Here is a 15,835-nt window from a genome sequence, read left to right as displayed (position 1 = left end):
GTTTCGACACATCTGCAATCCTGTCCAAACCAGAATTTCCGCAGAGCCATACTCGGGGCGTTCCCTTGCATCCGAGCCACATCCACTGCTCCCAGGCAGGGAATCCCAGATATCGGCAATAAATCCCTTGGCAGATGGTCTTCTTGAGCATATCTCACGTACATCTGTTATAACCTAAAAAACGACATGAAACACGCTTACGAATCGATTCGAAGTCTTTTTGGGGGCTCTCTACAAGAGATACGAAGAGACAGTTCCCCCACTCAGTGTCTCGCAACCCACTCAGTTCCCTCTTACATCGCGCCATCCATCGATCCGCCAACCGACCTTCATTCCTCCTACCTTCATTCCTCCGACCTCATCCATCCCTCATTCCTCCGACCTCATCCATCCCTCATTCCTCCGACCTCATCCATCCCTCATTCCTCCGACCTCATCCATCCCTCATTCCTCCGACCTCATCCATCCCTCATTCCTCTGACCTCATCCATCCCTCATTCCTCTGACCTCATCCATCCCTCATTCCTCCGACCTCATCCATCCCTCATCCCTCAAACCTACCTCCATCCCTCATCCCCCTACCTTCATCCCTCGAACCTACCTTCATCCCTCATCCCTCTACCTTCATCCCTCGAACCTACCTTCATCCCTCATCCCTCGAACCTACCTTCATCCCTCATCCCTCGAACCTACCTTCATCCCTCATCCCTCAAACCTACCTTCATCCCTCATCCCTCTAACCATCCCTCGAACCTACCTTCATCCCTCGAACCTACCTTCATCCCTCATCCCTCGAACCTACCTTCATCCCTCATCCCTCGAACCTACCTTCATCCCTCGAATCACCCCTCATCCCTCAGTATACCACATTGGTTCACATTTGTTCATTATGTGCAATAAACGTTTCTTATTTCATACATGTGATGGCGTGGTCATTGTTAGTGAAATGATGTTTTATAACTAGGTTCGGGAACAAAGACTACGCCCTGCAATCATCTAATTTCCGCTCAAAACTTACTTAAGCATACCTTATCCGTTCACTCCCTCCTTGACTCATTTCCCACATCCCTCCCACCCAAACCCTTTCTTTTTGTCTCCCTCTTATCCAAATACAGGAACCACTGGGGCTCTCTACAAGAGATACGAAGAGACAGTTCCCCCACTCAGTGTCTCGCAACCCACTCAGTTCCCTCTTACATCGCGCCATCCATCGATCCGCCAACCGACCTTCATTCCTCCTACCTTCATTCCTCCGACCTCATCCATCCCTCATTCCTCCGACCTCATCCATCCCTCATTCCTCCGACCTCATCCATCCCTCATTCCTCTGACCTCATCCATCCCTCATTCCTCTGACCTCATCCATCCCTCATTCCTCTGACCTCATCCATCCCTCATTCCTCTGACCTCATCCATCCCTCATTCCTCCGACCTCATCCATCCCTCATCCCTCAAACCTACCTCCATCCCTCATCCCCCTACCTTCATCCCTCGAACCTACCTTCATCCCTCATCCCTCTACCTTCATCCCTCGAACCTACCTTCATCCCTCATCCCTCGAACCTACCTTCATCCCTCATCCCTCGAACCTACCTTCATCCCTCATCCCTCAAACCTACCTTCATCCCTCATCACTCTAACCATCCCTCGAACCTACCTTCATCCCTCGAACCTACCTTCATCCCTCATCCCTCGAACCTACCTTCATCCCTCGAACCTACCTTCATCCCTCATCCCTCGAACCTACCTTCATCCCTCGAATCACCCCTCATCCCTCAGTATACCACATTGGTTCACATTTGTTCATTATGTGCAATAAACGTTTCTTATTTCATACATGTGATGGCGTGGTCATTGTTAGTGAATGTGACCTTAGATTGAAGTTTTCATCTACAAATGCCGCCCATGGATTCTCCCATGTTTCTACATTAGCCCAAAAGGGACAAACCAAGGACTATTTTAGGTTGGGAGTGCTTTCAGCCATTGCAGTTTGCCCTTGCAAGGGGAAGGTGAAGCAACAGAGTTGCTATCTGCAACTACACCGCAAGATGCAACGCAATCCTACATACTGGACCTTTAAAAGCAAATGAAGACAATATGGAACAGAATGGCTCCCATCAGTGTTATATTGCATTATATATAACATTCATGTTACGTACTAGATTTTTAAGAAAAAAAGTCAACTTTAAATTCATTATCTTCTGCAGGTCTCTTTTTTTTTGTCCCATAAATGATCCAAGTCTTTCTCCCTCTTAGGAATTTTAATGTAATAGCCGAATTCCACTATTACATCAAAATTCATATATGACATCACAAAGATGTGAAAATTGTTCTATGACATCACATTGATTTAAGAATTCTGCTATGACATCACAAACATGACAGCATTCCGCTATGAAATCACAAACATTTCGGCATTCTGCTATAACATCGGATGCTGCATTCGACTGTGACATCACAAACATTTGCGCATTTTGCTCTGACATCGAATTCTGCATTCGGCTGTGACATCACATTCCGCTATGACATGAAATTTAAAAAAAGTGGGCGAAAGACTTGGATCATTTATATAACTTGTGAAAATTGCAAACACTGCCATCCTAAACCAGTCCTTGATTTGTCCCTTTTGGGCTAATGTAGAAACATGGCAGAATCCATGAATAGAGTTCAACCTAATGTCACAAAAGTATAACAATAACTGTATGAAGGTTATTATACACTACTGATATAAGACATAATCAACATTATGTTCCATTCTGCCATTAGATGAGCATTCCGCTGTGATGTAATCTGCATTCTGCAGTGACTTCACAGGTGGATGTGAGAATTTGGCTATGACAATACATTCCACATTCTGCATTCCTCTATGACATCACAAAAATGTGCGCATTTCGCTCTAACACCGAATTCTGCATTCGGCTGTGACATCACATTCCGCCATGACATTAAATTTGAAAAAGTGGGCGAAAGACTTGGCTCATTTATTGGACATATAAGACAAGACCTGCAGAAGTTGATGAATTTAAAGTTTTTTTCATAAAAATCTAGCAAGTAACATGAATGTTATGTATAACGTAATATAACACTGATGGGAGCAATTCCGTTCTATAGTGTCTACTTTTGCTTTTAAAGGTGCAGTATGTAGGAATGAGTGGCATCTTGCGGTGAAGTTGCAGATTGCAACTCTGTTGCTTCACCTTCCCCTTGCAAGGGCAAACTGCAATGGCTAAAAATTCGTGAAAATTGCAAACACTCCCAACCTAAACCATTCCTTGGTTTGTCCCTTTTGGGCTAATGTAGAAACATGGCAGAATCCATGGTTGACATTTGTAGATGAAAAGTTCAATCTAAGGTCACAAAGTATGTCAATAACTCTATGAAGGTTATTATACACTACTGAGATCAGACATATGAATATTATGTTCCATTCTGCCATTAGATCCTCCTAAATGTTACATACTGGACCTTTACACAATAATAGTGTTTTTACGAGAACATTTTAAATACATTACTTTCTTCCGCTCGAACAACACATAGATGTAAGAATTCTGCTATGGCATCACAAACATTACAGCATTCAGCTATGACATCACAAAGATGTGAGTATTACGCTATGACATCACAATTTCCCTATGACATCACAAAGATGTGAGCATTCCGCTGTGATGTAATCTGCATTCTGCAGTGACTTCGGAAGTGGATGCGAGAATATGACTATGACATTACATTCCACATTCTGCATTCCGCTGTGACATCACAATTGGAAGTACGCATTGTGCTCTAACATCAAATTCTGTTTTCCCCTGTGAATTCACAATCCGCATTCTGATATTACATCACAATTCAACTGCAAGTGTACACTCCATTTTGACATAACAATTGAAAGTGTACACTCCAATTTGACATAACAATTGAAAGTGTGCATTCCGCTGTGACAACACCTTTTTCTTTCCGCTATGACATCACAAAGATATGAGAATTTTGCTATGACATCACAAAGATGTAAGTATTCCGCTGTGACATCACAAAGCCATGAGCATTCTGCTATTAAATCAGGATTCCTATACGACATCACAAAGATGTGAGCATTGTTCTCTGACATCACATTTCACATTCTGCTGTGACATCACATTGATGTAAGAATTCTGCTATGACATCACAAACATTTGAGCATTCCGCTATGAAATCACAATTGACAAAGCAATGGCTGATAAACTTGTGAAAATTGCAAACACTCCCAACCTAAACCAGTCCTTGGTTTGTCCCTTTTGAGCTAATGTAGAAACATGGCAGAATCCATGGGCGGCATTTGTACATAAATAGAGTTCAATCTAATGTCACAAAAGTATAACAATAACTATATGAAGGTTATTATACACTACTGAGATCAGACATATAAACATTACGTTCCATTCTGCCATTAGATCCTCCTAAATTTTACATACTGGACCTTTAATACTTAGGTATACAATAATAATGTTTTTCAAAAGAACATTTTAAATACATTACTTTGTTCCGCTCTGACATCACATGGATGTAAGAATTCTGCTATGACGTCACAAACATTACATCATTCCGCTATGAAATCACAAAGATTCAATTCAATTCAATTCAGTTTTATTTGTATAGCGACAATTCATAACAAAGGTTATCTCAGCACACTTTTCAAATAGAGCAGGTCTAGACCGAACTCCTTATAACATTATTTACAGAGACCCAACAGTACCACCATGAGCAAGCACTTGGCAACAAGGGCAATGAAAAACTGCCTGTTAAAAGGCACAAACCTAGGACAGATCCATCAGCTCTAGGTGGATGGTCGGTTGGGGTGAGAGAGAGAAAGAGACAGAAAGAGAGAGAGAGACAGAGAGAGATACAGACAGACAGACAGACAGACAGACAGGTGAACAGCAACAACAGTACTGGCAATGGCAGTCAAGCAGGACCATGGCAGGAGGCTCCACCAGGATCCATGAGAACCTGCGAGATGAGAAAGCACAAGAACTCCGGGGAAGAAGTGAAGTTAGTAACATGCATTAATGGGACATGAATGAGTGCAGAAAGAGAGAGGAAGAGAGGAGCTCAGTGCACCATGGGAAATCCCCTGATAGTCTAGGCCTATAGCAGCATAACTAAGGGATGGTTCAGGACTCACCTGATCCAGCTCTAACTATACGCTTGATCAAAGAGGAATGTCTTAAGCCTTCTCTAGAATGTGGTGAGGGTGTCTGCCTCCCGAACCACAACTGGAAGCTGGTTCCACAGGAGAGGAGCTTTGCAGCTGAATGCTCTGGCTCCTGTTCTACTTTTAGAGACTATAGGAACCACAAGTAGCCCTGCATTCAGAAAACGTAGTGTTCTAGAGCGGTAATAGGGTACTATGAGCTCTTTAAGATATGAAGGGGCCTGACCATGAAGAGCTTTATAGGTGAGGAGGAGAATTTTAAATTCTATTCTAAATTTTACAGGGAGACAGTGCAGAGAAGCTAGTACAGGAGAGATGTGATCTCTTTTTCTAGTTCCTGACAGTACTCGTGCTGCAGCATTTTGAATTAATTGGAGCGTTTTAATGGACTTATTGGGGCAACCTGATAATAAAGAGTTGCAGTAATCAAGCCTAGAAGTAACAAATGCATGGATTCTTTTTTCTGCCTCTGTCTGTGGTAAGATGTGTCTAATGTTTGTAACATAACTTAAATGAAAGAAGGCAGTCCTGGAGGTTTGCTTTATGTGGGAATTAAATGACAAATCCTGATCAAAGATAACTTCAAGATTCCTGACAGTGGTGCTAGAGGCCAAGGTAATGCCATCTAGAGTAACTATATCTTTAGACAGTGAGTCTCTAAGGTTTTTGGGGCCAAGTACAAGAATTTTGTTTTTTTCTGAGTTTAACATCAGAAAATTGCAGCTCATCCAGGATTTTATGTTCTTAAGACATGTTTGTAATTTAGATAACTGAATAATTTCATCGGGCTTGATCGATAGATATAACTGCGTATCATCTGCATGACAGTGAAAGTTAATGGAGTGATTCCTAATAATGTTGCCTAAAGGGAGCATATATAAAGTAAATAGTATTTATAAGTACACAACCTTGTGGAACTCCATGACTAACTGTAGTATTTATTGAAGATTCATCGTTAAACTGTACAAACTCCGAACAATCTGATAAATATGACTTAAACCAGCTTAGTGCGGGTCCTTTAATGCAAATTTGATGCTCAAGTCTCTGTAAAAGAATATTATGGTCAATGGTGTCAAATGCAGCACTAAGATCTAATAATACAAGTACAGAGACAAGTCCATTGTCTGAAGCAATCAAAAGGTCATTATTAACTTTAACCAGAGCTGTCTTTGTGCTGTGATGAACTCTGAATCCTGACTGAAAATCCTCAAATAAACTATTGTTATGTAAAAAGTCACACAACTTTTTGGCGACTACTTTCTCCAGAATCTTAGAGAGGAAGGGGAGGTTAGAAATCAGTCTATAGTTACCTAAAACCCCTGGGTCAAGAGTGGGCTTTTTAAGAAGGGGTTTAATTACAGCTACTTTAAAGGACTGTGATAATGTCCTGATAATGAAGAAAGATTAATCATATCTAGTAAAGAAGTGCCAATTAAGGGTACGACTTCTTTAAGCAGCCTAGTTGGGATCGGGTCTAACAGACAGGTTGATGGCTTCGATGGAGAAATGATTGAAGTTAACTGACGAAGATCGACAGCAGAACAACAGTTCCTGAACTTGCTTCAAGAATAGATATGAGTATTACGCTATGACATCACAATTTCCCTATGACATCACAAAGATGTGAGCATTCTGCTGTGATGTAATCTGCATTCTGCAGTGACTTCACAAATGAATGTGAGAATTTGGCTATGACATTACATTCCACATTCTGCATTCCACTGTGACGTCACAAAAATTTGTGCATTTTGCTCTAAAATCGAATTCTGCATTCGGCTGTGACATCACATTCCGCTATGACATGAAATTTGAAAAAGTGGGCGAAAGACTTGGATCATTTATATAACTTGTGAAAATTGCAAACACTGCCATCCTAAACCAGTCCTTGATTTGTCCCTTTTGGGCTAATGTAGAAACATTGCAAAATCCATGGGCAGCATTTGTTGATGAATAAAATTCAATCTAAGGTCACAAAAGTATAACAATAACTGTATGAAGGTTATTATACACTACTGAGATCAGACATATGAATATTATGTTCCATTCTGCCATTAGATCCTTCTAAATGTTCCATACTGGACCTTTAATACTTATATATAATAATGATGTTTTTACGAGAACATTTTAAATACATTACTTTGTTCCGCTCGGACATCACATGGATGTAAGAATTATGCTATGACATCACAAACATACTATCATTCCGCTATGACATCACAATTTCCGTATGACATCACAAAGATTTGAGCATTCTGCTATGACACCACAAAGATGTGAGCAATCAGCTTGGATGTAATCTGCATTCTGCAGTGACTTCACAAATGGATGTGAGAATTTGGCTATGACATTACATTCCACATTCTGCATTCCGCTGTGTCATCACAATTGGAAGTACGCATTGTGCTCTAAAATCAAATTCTGCATTCTGCTGTCAATTCACAATCCGCATTCTGATATCACATCACAATTCAATTGAAAGTGTACACTCCATTTTGACATAACAATAGGAAGTATGCATTCTGCTGTGACATCACATTTTGCATTCCGTTATGACATCACAATGATATGAGAATTTCGCTATGACATCTTAAAGATGTAAGTATTCCACTGTGACATCACAAAGCCATGAGAATTCCGGGTAACACTTTATAATGAGTACACACTGCATTAGGTAAGCAGAGCGGGATTGCAAGCTCAACGTACACGTCCCAAACAGATAAGATCACAACAATAAAATGTCTTCATAATCCACCCTTGTTCGTCTTCATACAATATGTTGGGAAGTTGCAGTAAATATCAATACAATATGTTCTATATCCCTTTATGTTGTGCCTCTCCTTCGTCTGTTAAGATAACTGAACATTTTGTGAGTCTTGAGGCATTGTCAGCCTTTATATCTCATTTGTAAATGCTTTATAAGCCATAGATAGTGCTCACTTTAGATGAGCTCGTGCAAAATACTTACACAGTCACTAATCATTAATACATGTCTGAATAGTGGATGTGCAAGTGCATGCAGAAATGTATAGTACAATGAAGAGTAAAACATTTATAACTGTGATTATAAACCACATAGTAATGACTATTTACAACAGAATCATGCTTTATAAATGATGAATTCAGTATTTACTAATCCATAACTAATGTGCTTATCAATGATGAATACATTTTTTTTAACTGTGTTTATAAACTGCATACTAATGTGTATTCATGCATTATAAATGATGATTTTATTATTTATTCATGCTTAACTAATGCTTAATAGTGTGTACTCATTATAAAGTGTTACCGTGATGTCATAGCTGAAAGCTCTAATGTTTGTGATGAAATATCAGAATTCTTACATCAATGTGATGTCACACCGGAATGTGGAATGCTCACATCTTTGTGATATCATATAGGAATTTTGATGTAATAGTGGAATGCTCATGGCTTTGTGATGTCACAACGGCATACTTACATCTTTGTGATGTCATAGCAAAATTCTCATATCTTTCTGATGTCATAAAAGAATGCAAAATGTGATGTCACAGCGGAATGCACATTTCCAATTGTTATGTCAAAATGGAGTGTACACTTTCAATTGAATTGTGATGTGATATCAGAATACAGATTGTGAATTAACAGCGGAATGCAGAATTTGATGTTAGAGCACGATGCGTACTTCTAATTGTGATGACACAGCGGAATGCAGAATGTGGAATGTAATGTCATCGCCAAATTCTCACATCTATTTGTGAAGTCACTGCAGAATGCAGATTACATCAAAGCTGAATGCTCAAATCTTTGTGGTGTCATAGCAGAATGCTGTAATGTTTGTAATGTCATCCACTAGTTGGCAGACATCCTGTACTTAGACCTTAGCTCAGAAATACGTCATGCTCCAATGCAAAATGTTCGAGGAAGTCCCATCCAAACTGTTGGGTGAGAAACCGTAAGTAGTGTGCCACGACCCTATTTATGCTGAAGGGGTATTTCTGGATTTAGGAGTTATTGAGACGAAATAAACGAAAATGACGAGCAAAAAGTTGACGCTGAGGGAAGTGATGGGTCTCCTATTCGCTGATCCTTATTCTGACGGGGAAAATCTACCTTTGGGAGATGATGGTCGGTCGATTAGTGAGTGTGCTAGTCACGGTGAGTCTTTGCATAGCAATGGCGCTGCCGGGCAAAGCGAGGAAAACACACAAGCACAAACACACGACCAACATAGGCGGGAGTGGAAATGATACACAAGCCAGAGCTTTCTAAAATCCCATCAGCGTTACATTATATCATATATAACTAGGGATGGGGCCGATCCGATCCAGTATTGGTATCGGGAGCGATACCAGCGTAATTCACGTATCGGAATTTCCCGCTCCAACCTGCGCAGATTTCCGATATCCATGAGCCATGTCTGCGCTTTAACGTTGTCTGCTGAAATCACTTCTGGAGTCATTCCAAAAACAAGTTACAGGCAGTCAACATGAAAGCTAAAGGGATTACCGAGTGTGTGTGTGTGTGTGTGTGTGTGTGTGTGTGTGTGTGTGTGTGTGTTTGTGTGTGTGTGTGTGTGTGTGTGTGTGTGTGTTTGTGTGTGCGCGTGCGTGCCTGTGTAAGATGTTTACAGTTATTGCACTTTTCTTATATTTCAGATAATTGACATTTTAAAACCTTCATTTGTTGATGCTACAAGAGCCAGTGTACTTGATTTGTGCTGTTCAGATGCACAGTGTTTTATTGATAGTGTGTGTTTAAGATGTTTACACTTATTGCAATTTTCTTTTATTTCAAGACTCAAATATTTGACATTTGGGAATTTAATAAATATTGACATGAGAATAAATTTGAAACCCTTACAGTTGCATATTTGTTTTCAGAATGGGATTTTTCCTGTTAACAGGATTTCCTGTTTTTCTGACTTCCTTTTCTGACCTTATACGTGCCTCAAGTTGCCTTTTGGGACATACATACATACATACGTACATATCATACTTGCCTGTTTAGAGGAGGTTATTTCAGCCTCGTATAAAATCAACAATTATAATAATAATATTAAAGCAAACACAGCTCTGGTATCGGAATAGTATCGGTATCGGCCGATATCCAAATTCAAGTATCGGGATCGGATCAGAAGTGAAAAAATGTGGATCGGTGCATCCCTATATATAACATTCATGTTTCATACTAGATTTTATGAAAAAAGGGGGGGTTAAAGAAAAAAAATCATAAAAACCGGCTACTGTTTACATGAGTTTTGTGCTGTAGTAATAGTTCTAGTCTACGACTGTTGGCTTGCAATTTACTTTTCCCCTGTTCATTTGATATGTGGACAACATAACAAACGGATGGAAGGGGGTGAATCTGATGAAATAAGTTCAGCTCTCTTTCAAAATATCAGGTATTGCATGGAAATTACTTAATCCAATATGGCCGCCGCCATATGACGTCATAATATGCAAATTAGATGGGGAAATTTACGCCCTAGATAAACTTTAGGTCATTCTCAATATTTGTCTCATTTACACTTTGTCTCTATCTCAAACCACTTTCAAGCCAGAGCCTTCTAAAATTTAGATGTCAAAATCTGGTATTTTTCAAAATAAAACCTGGCACCTAAAGGGTTAAAGGTCCAGTATGTAACATATAGGAGGCTCTAATGGTAGAATGGAAAATAATGTTCATATGTCTTATATCAGTAGTGTATAATAACCTTCATACAGTTATTGTTATAGTTTTGTGACATTAGATTGAACTCTATTCATGTACAAATGCCGCCCATGGATTCTGCCATGTTTCTACATTAGCCCAAAAGGGACAAACCAAGGACTGGTTTAGGTTGGGAGTGTTTGCAATTTTCACAAGTTTTCCAGCCATTGCTTTTTCAATTGTGATTTCATAGCGGAATGCTCAAATGTTTTTTAATGTCTTAGCAGAATTCTTACATCAATGTGAAGTCAAAGCGAAATGTGAATTGTGATGTCAGAGAACAATGCTCACATCTTTGTGATGTCGTATAGGAATTTTGATGTGACAGCAGAATGCACACTTCCAATTGTTATGTCAAAATGGAGTGTACACTTTCAATTGAATTGTGATCTAATATCAGAATGCGGATTGTGAATTCACAGCGGAATACAGAATTTGATGTTAGAGCACAATGCGTACTTCCAATTGTGATGTCACAGCGGAATGCAGAATGTGGAATGTAATGTCATAGCCAAATTCTCGCATCCATTTCCGAAGTCACTGCAGAATGCAGTTTACATCTTTGCGGAATGCTCACATCTTTGTGATGTCATAGGGAAATTGTGATGTCATAGCGTAATACTCACATCTTTGTGATGTCATAGCGGAATGCTATAATGTTTTTGATGCCATAGCAGAATTCTTACATCTATGTGAGCGGAACAAAGTAATGTATTTAAAATGGTCTCGTTAAAACATTATTATTGTATAAAGGTCCAGTATGTAACATTTAGGAGGATCTAATGGCAGAATGGAACATAATATTGATATGTCTGATCTCAGTAGTGTGTAATAACCTTCATAGAGTTATTGACATACTTTTGTGACCTTAGATTGAACTTTTCATCTACAAATGTAAACCATGGATTCTGCCATATTTCTATATTAGCCCAAAAGGGACAAACCAAGGAATGGTTTAGCTTGGGAGTGTTTGCAATTTTCACAAATTTTTAGCCATTGCAGTTTGCCCTTGCAAGGGGAAGGTGAAGCAACAGAGTTGCAATCTGAAACTTCACCGCAAGATGCCACTCATTCCTACATACTGCATCTTTAAAAGCAAAAGTAGACACTATAGAACAGAATGGCTCCCATCAGTGTTATATTACGTTATACATAACATTCATGTTACTTGCTAGATTTTTATGAAAAAGAGTCAACTTTAAATTCATCAACTTCTGCAGGTCTTGTCTTATATGTCCCATAAATGATCCAAGTCTTTCGCCCACTTTTTCAAATTTAATGTCATGGCGGAATGTGATGTCACAGCCGAATGCAGAATTCGATGTTAGAGCTAAATGCGCACATTTTTGTGATGTCATAGAGGAATGCAGAATGTGGAATGTATTGTCATAGCCAAATTCTCACATCCACCTGTGAAGTCACTGCAGAATGCAGATTACATCACAGCGGAATGCTCACGTTTGTGATGTCATAGCAGAATGCTCACATGTTTGTGATTTCATAGCAGAATTCTTACATCCATGTGATGTCAGAGCGGAACAAAGTATTGTATTTAAAATGTTCTCTTAAATAACATTATTATTGTATAGCTAAGTATTAAAGGTCGAGTATGTCACATTTACGAGTATATAATGGCAGAATGGAACATTATATTCACATGTCTGATCTCAGTAGTGTATATTAACCTCCATACAGTTATTGTTATACTTTTGTGACCTTAGATTGAACTTTACTCATCTACAAATACCGCCCATGGATTCTGCCATGTTTCTACATTAACCCAAAAAGGACAAACCAAGGACTGGTTTAGGATGGGAGTGTTTGCAATTTTCACTAGTTTTCAGCCATAGCAGTTTATCCTTGCAAGGGGAAGGTAAGCCAACAGAGTTGCAATCTGGAACTACACCGATGCCACGCAATCCTACATACTGGACCTTTAAAAGCAAATGAAGACTCTATGGAACAGAATGGCTCCCATCAGTGTTATATTGCATTATATATAACATTTATGTTACGTACTAGATTTTTATGAAGAAAAGTAGACTTTAAATTCATCATCTTCTGCAGGTCTTGTCTTTTTTCTCCCATAAATGATCCAAGTCTTTCTCTCTCTTAGGAATTTTAATGTAATATCCTCTATTACATCAAAATTCATATATGACATCACAAAGATGTGAAAATTGTTCTATGACATCACATTCCACATTCCTCTGTGACATCACATGGATGTAAGAATTCTGCTATGACATTACAACCATTTCAGCATTCTGCTATAACATCAAAGTCTGCATTCGGCTGTGACATCACAATTGAAAAAGGGGGAGAAAGACTTGGATAATGTATGGGACATTAAAGACAAGACCTGCAGAAGAAAATGAATTTAAAGTTGACTTTTTTTCATAAAAATTTAGTACGTGACATGAATGTTATATATAATGTAATGTAACACTGATGGAAGCCATTCTGTTCCATAGTGTATAATTTTGCTTTTAAAGGTCCAGTATGTAGGATTGAGTGGCATCTTGCGGTGAAGTTGCAGATTGCAACTCTGTTGCTTCACCTTCCCCTTGCAACGGCAAACTGCAATGGCTGAAAAACTTGTGAAAATTGCAAACACTCCCATCATACACCAGTCCTTGGTGTGTCCCTTTTGGGCTAATGTAGAAACATGGCAGAATCCATGGGCGGCATTTGTAGATGAGTAAAGTTAAATCTAAGGTCACAAAAGTATAACAATAACTGTATGAAGGTTATTATACACTACTGAGATCAGAAATGTGAATATAATGTTCCATTCTGCCATTAGATCCTCCTAAATGTTAGATACTGGACCTTTAATACTTAGGTATACAATAATAATGTTATTTACGAGAACATTTTAAATACAATACTTTGTTCCGCTCTGACATCACATGGATGTAAAAATTCTGCTGTGACATCACAAACATACTATCATTCCGCTATGACATCACAAAGATGTGAGGATTACGCTATGACATTACAATTTCCATATGACATCAAAAAGATGTGAGCATTCTGCTATGACACCACAAAGATGTGAGCATTCAGCTTTGATGTAATCTGCATTCTGCAGTGACTTCACAAATGGATGTGAGAATTTGGCTATGACATTACATACCATATTCTGCATTCCGCTGTGTCATCACAATTGGAAGTACTCATCGTGCTCTAAAATCAAATTCTGCATTCCGCTATCAATTCACAATCCGCATTCTGATATCACATCACAATTCAATTGAAAGTGTACACTCCATTATGACATAACAACTGGAAGTGTGCATTCCGCTGTGACATCACATTTTGCATTCCTTTATGACATCACAAAGATATGAGAATTTTTCTATGACATCACAAAGATGTAAATATTCTGCGGTGACATCACAAAGCCATGAGCATTCCACTATTACATCAAAATTCTGATATGACATCACAAACATTTGAGCTTTCCGCTATGACATCACAAAAATGTGGGCATTTAGCTCTAACATCGAATTCTGCATTCGGCTGTGACATCACATTCCGCTATGACATCAAATTTGAAAAAGTGGGGGCGAAAGACTTGGATCAATTATGGGACATAATGTGTGTCCGTGTTCTTGTGTGGGTCCAGACACAGATTGCACAAGATTAAAAGAATCAATGAGGTTTAAAAACCCCTTTGCCACTGGCTTATCAGGACAACACACATGAACATTAAAATCCCCAACAATAAGAACACAGTCATATATAGGCATGATTTCAGCCAGGAAATCAGAAAAGTCATTTAAAAAGTCCTTATTGTACTTGGGAGGCCGATAGACCACAGCACACAACACTGTGTGAGAGCGACCAAGCTCAAATAAGCTCAGTTCAAAGCTGGTGAAAGAGCATGACAGCAATAGCTGCTTAGACAGTCCCTATTCCTCCTCCTTGGTCGACGTCCGCGCGGAGTTAAAGGAGCAGCAATCATGGGGTAAAAGTTCAGTGAAAGCGCTGGATTCACCAACACTCAGCCATGTCTCAGTCACACAGAGGAAATCCCATCCTCGGGACGTGGAGAAATCCTTTAAGACAAAAGCTAGTGATCTAGCATTTACCAGGCCAATCCTGGCAGGAACCGGCGGGGCCGCGGCGTTGGCTGTCCGGGAGCCCGACACAGAGGCTGCAAGTTGCACTGATTCACCCTGTGCCAGCGGGGATGAGGAAAAGTGGGGGCGAAAGACTTGACATCACAATTGGAAGTACGAATCGTGCTCTGACATCAAATTCTGCATTCCGCTGTGAATTCACAATCCGCATTCTGCTATCACATCACAATTCAATTGAAAGTGTATACTCCATTTTGACATAACAATTGGAAGTGTGCATTCCGCTGTGACATCACATTTTGCATTCCTTTATAACATCACAAAGATATGAGAATTTTACTATGACATCACAAAGATGTAAGTTTTCCTCTTTGACATCACAAAGCGATGAGCATTCCGCTATTATATCAGAAATCCTATATGACATCACAAAGATGTGAGCATTTTTCTATGACATCATGTTTCACATTCTGCTGTGACATCACAATGATATAAGAATTCTGCTATGACATCACAAACATTACAGCATTCCGCTATGACATCACAAAGATGTGAGCATTCCGCTGTGATGTAATCTGCATTCTGCAGTGACTTCACAAATGGATTTGAGAATTTGGCTATGACATTACATTCGACATTGCACATTCCGCTGTGACATCACAAACATTTGAGCATTTTGCTATAACATCACAAACATTTCAGCATTCTGCTATAACTTCGAATTCTGCATTCGGCTGTGACATCACATTCCGCTATGACATCACAATTGAAAAAGAGGGAGAAAGACTTGGATCATTTATGGGACATATAAGACAAGATCTGCAGAAGATGATGAATTTAAAGTCTACTTTTCTTCTATGACATCAGAAAG

General features: G+C 39.3%; 1 long non-coding RNA gene across 7 annotated transcripts; it reads right to left on the bottom strand.

Moving 5' to 3' along the window:
• Nucleotides 1-308: 308 nt before the first annotated feature.
• On the bottom strand, nucleotides 309-1,860 carry LOC127359644 (uncharacterized). Of its 7 annotated transcripts, none has more exons than XR_007882688.1 (4): nucleotides 1,658-1,860; nucleotides 1,433-1,541; nucleotides 1,258-1,382; nucleotides 342-457 (listed from the first exon to the last, which is right to left on the bottom strand). It is a non-coding gene; the product is annotated as an uncharacterized LOC127359644 (long non-coding RNA). The 7 variants fall into 7 exon arrangements; XR_007882690.1 differs by having other exon boundaries at nucleotides 1,703-1,860; XR_007882689.1 differs by having other exon boundaries at nucleotides 309-407; nucleotides 1,333-1,541.
• Between the last annotated feature and the right edge of the window lie 13,975 nt (nucleotides 1,861-15,835).

Source organism: Dicentrarchus labrax, unplaced genomic scaffold (genome assembly GCF_905237075.1).
Source record: "Dicentrarchus labrax unplaced genomic scaffold, dlabrax2021, whole genome shotgun sequence".
Classification (NCBI taxonomy): domain Eukaryota; kingdom Metazoa; phylum Chordata; class Actinopteri; family Moronidae; genus Dicentrarchus; species Dicentrarchus labrax.
The sequence above is the reverse complement of the archived record's forward strand: the minus strand, read 5'-3'. Positions and strand labels throughout refer to the sequence as shown.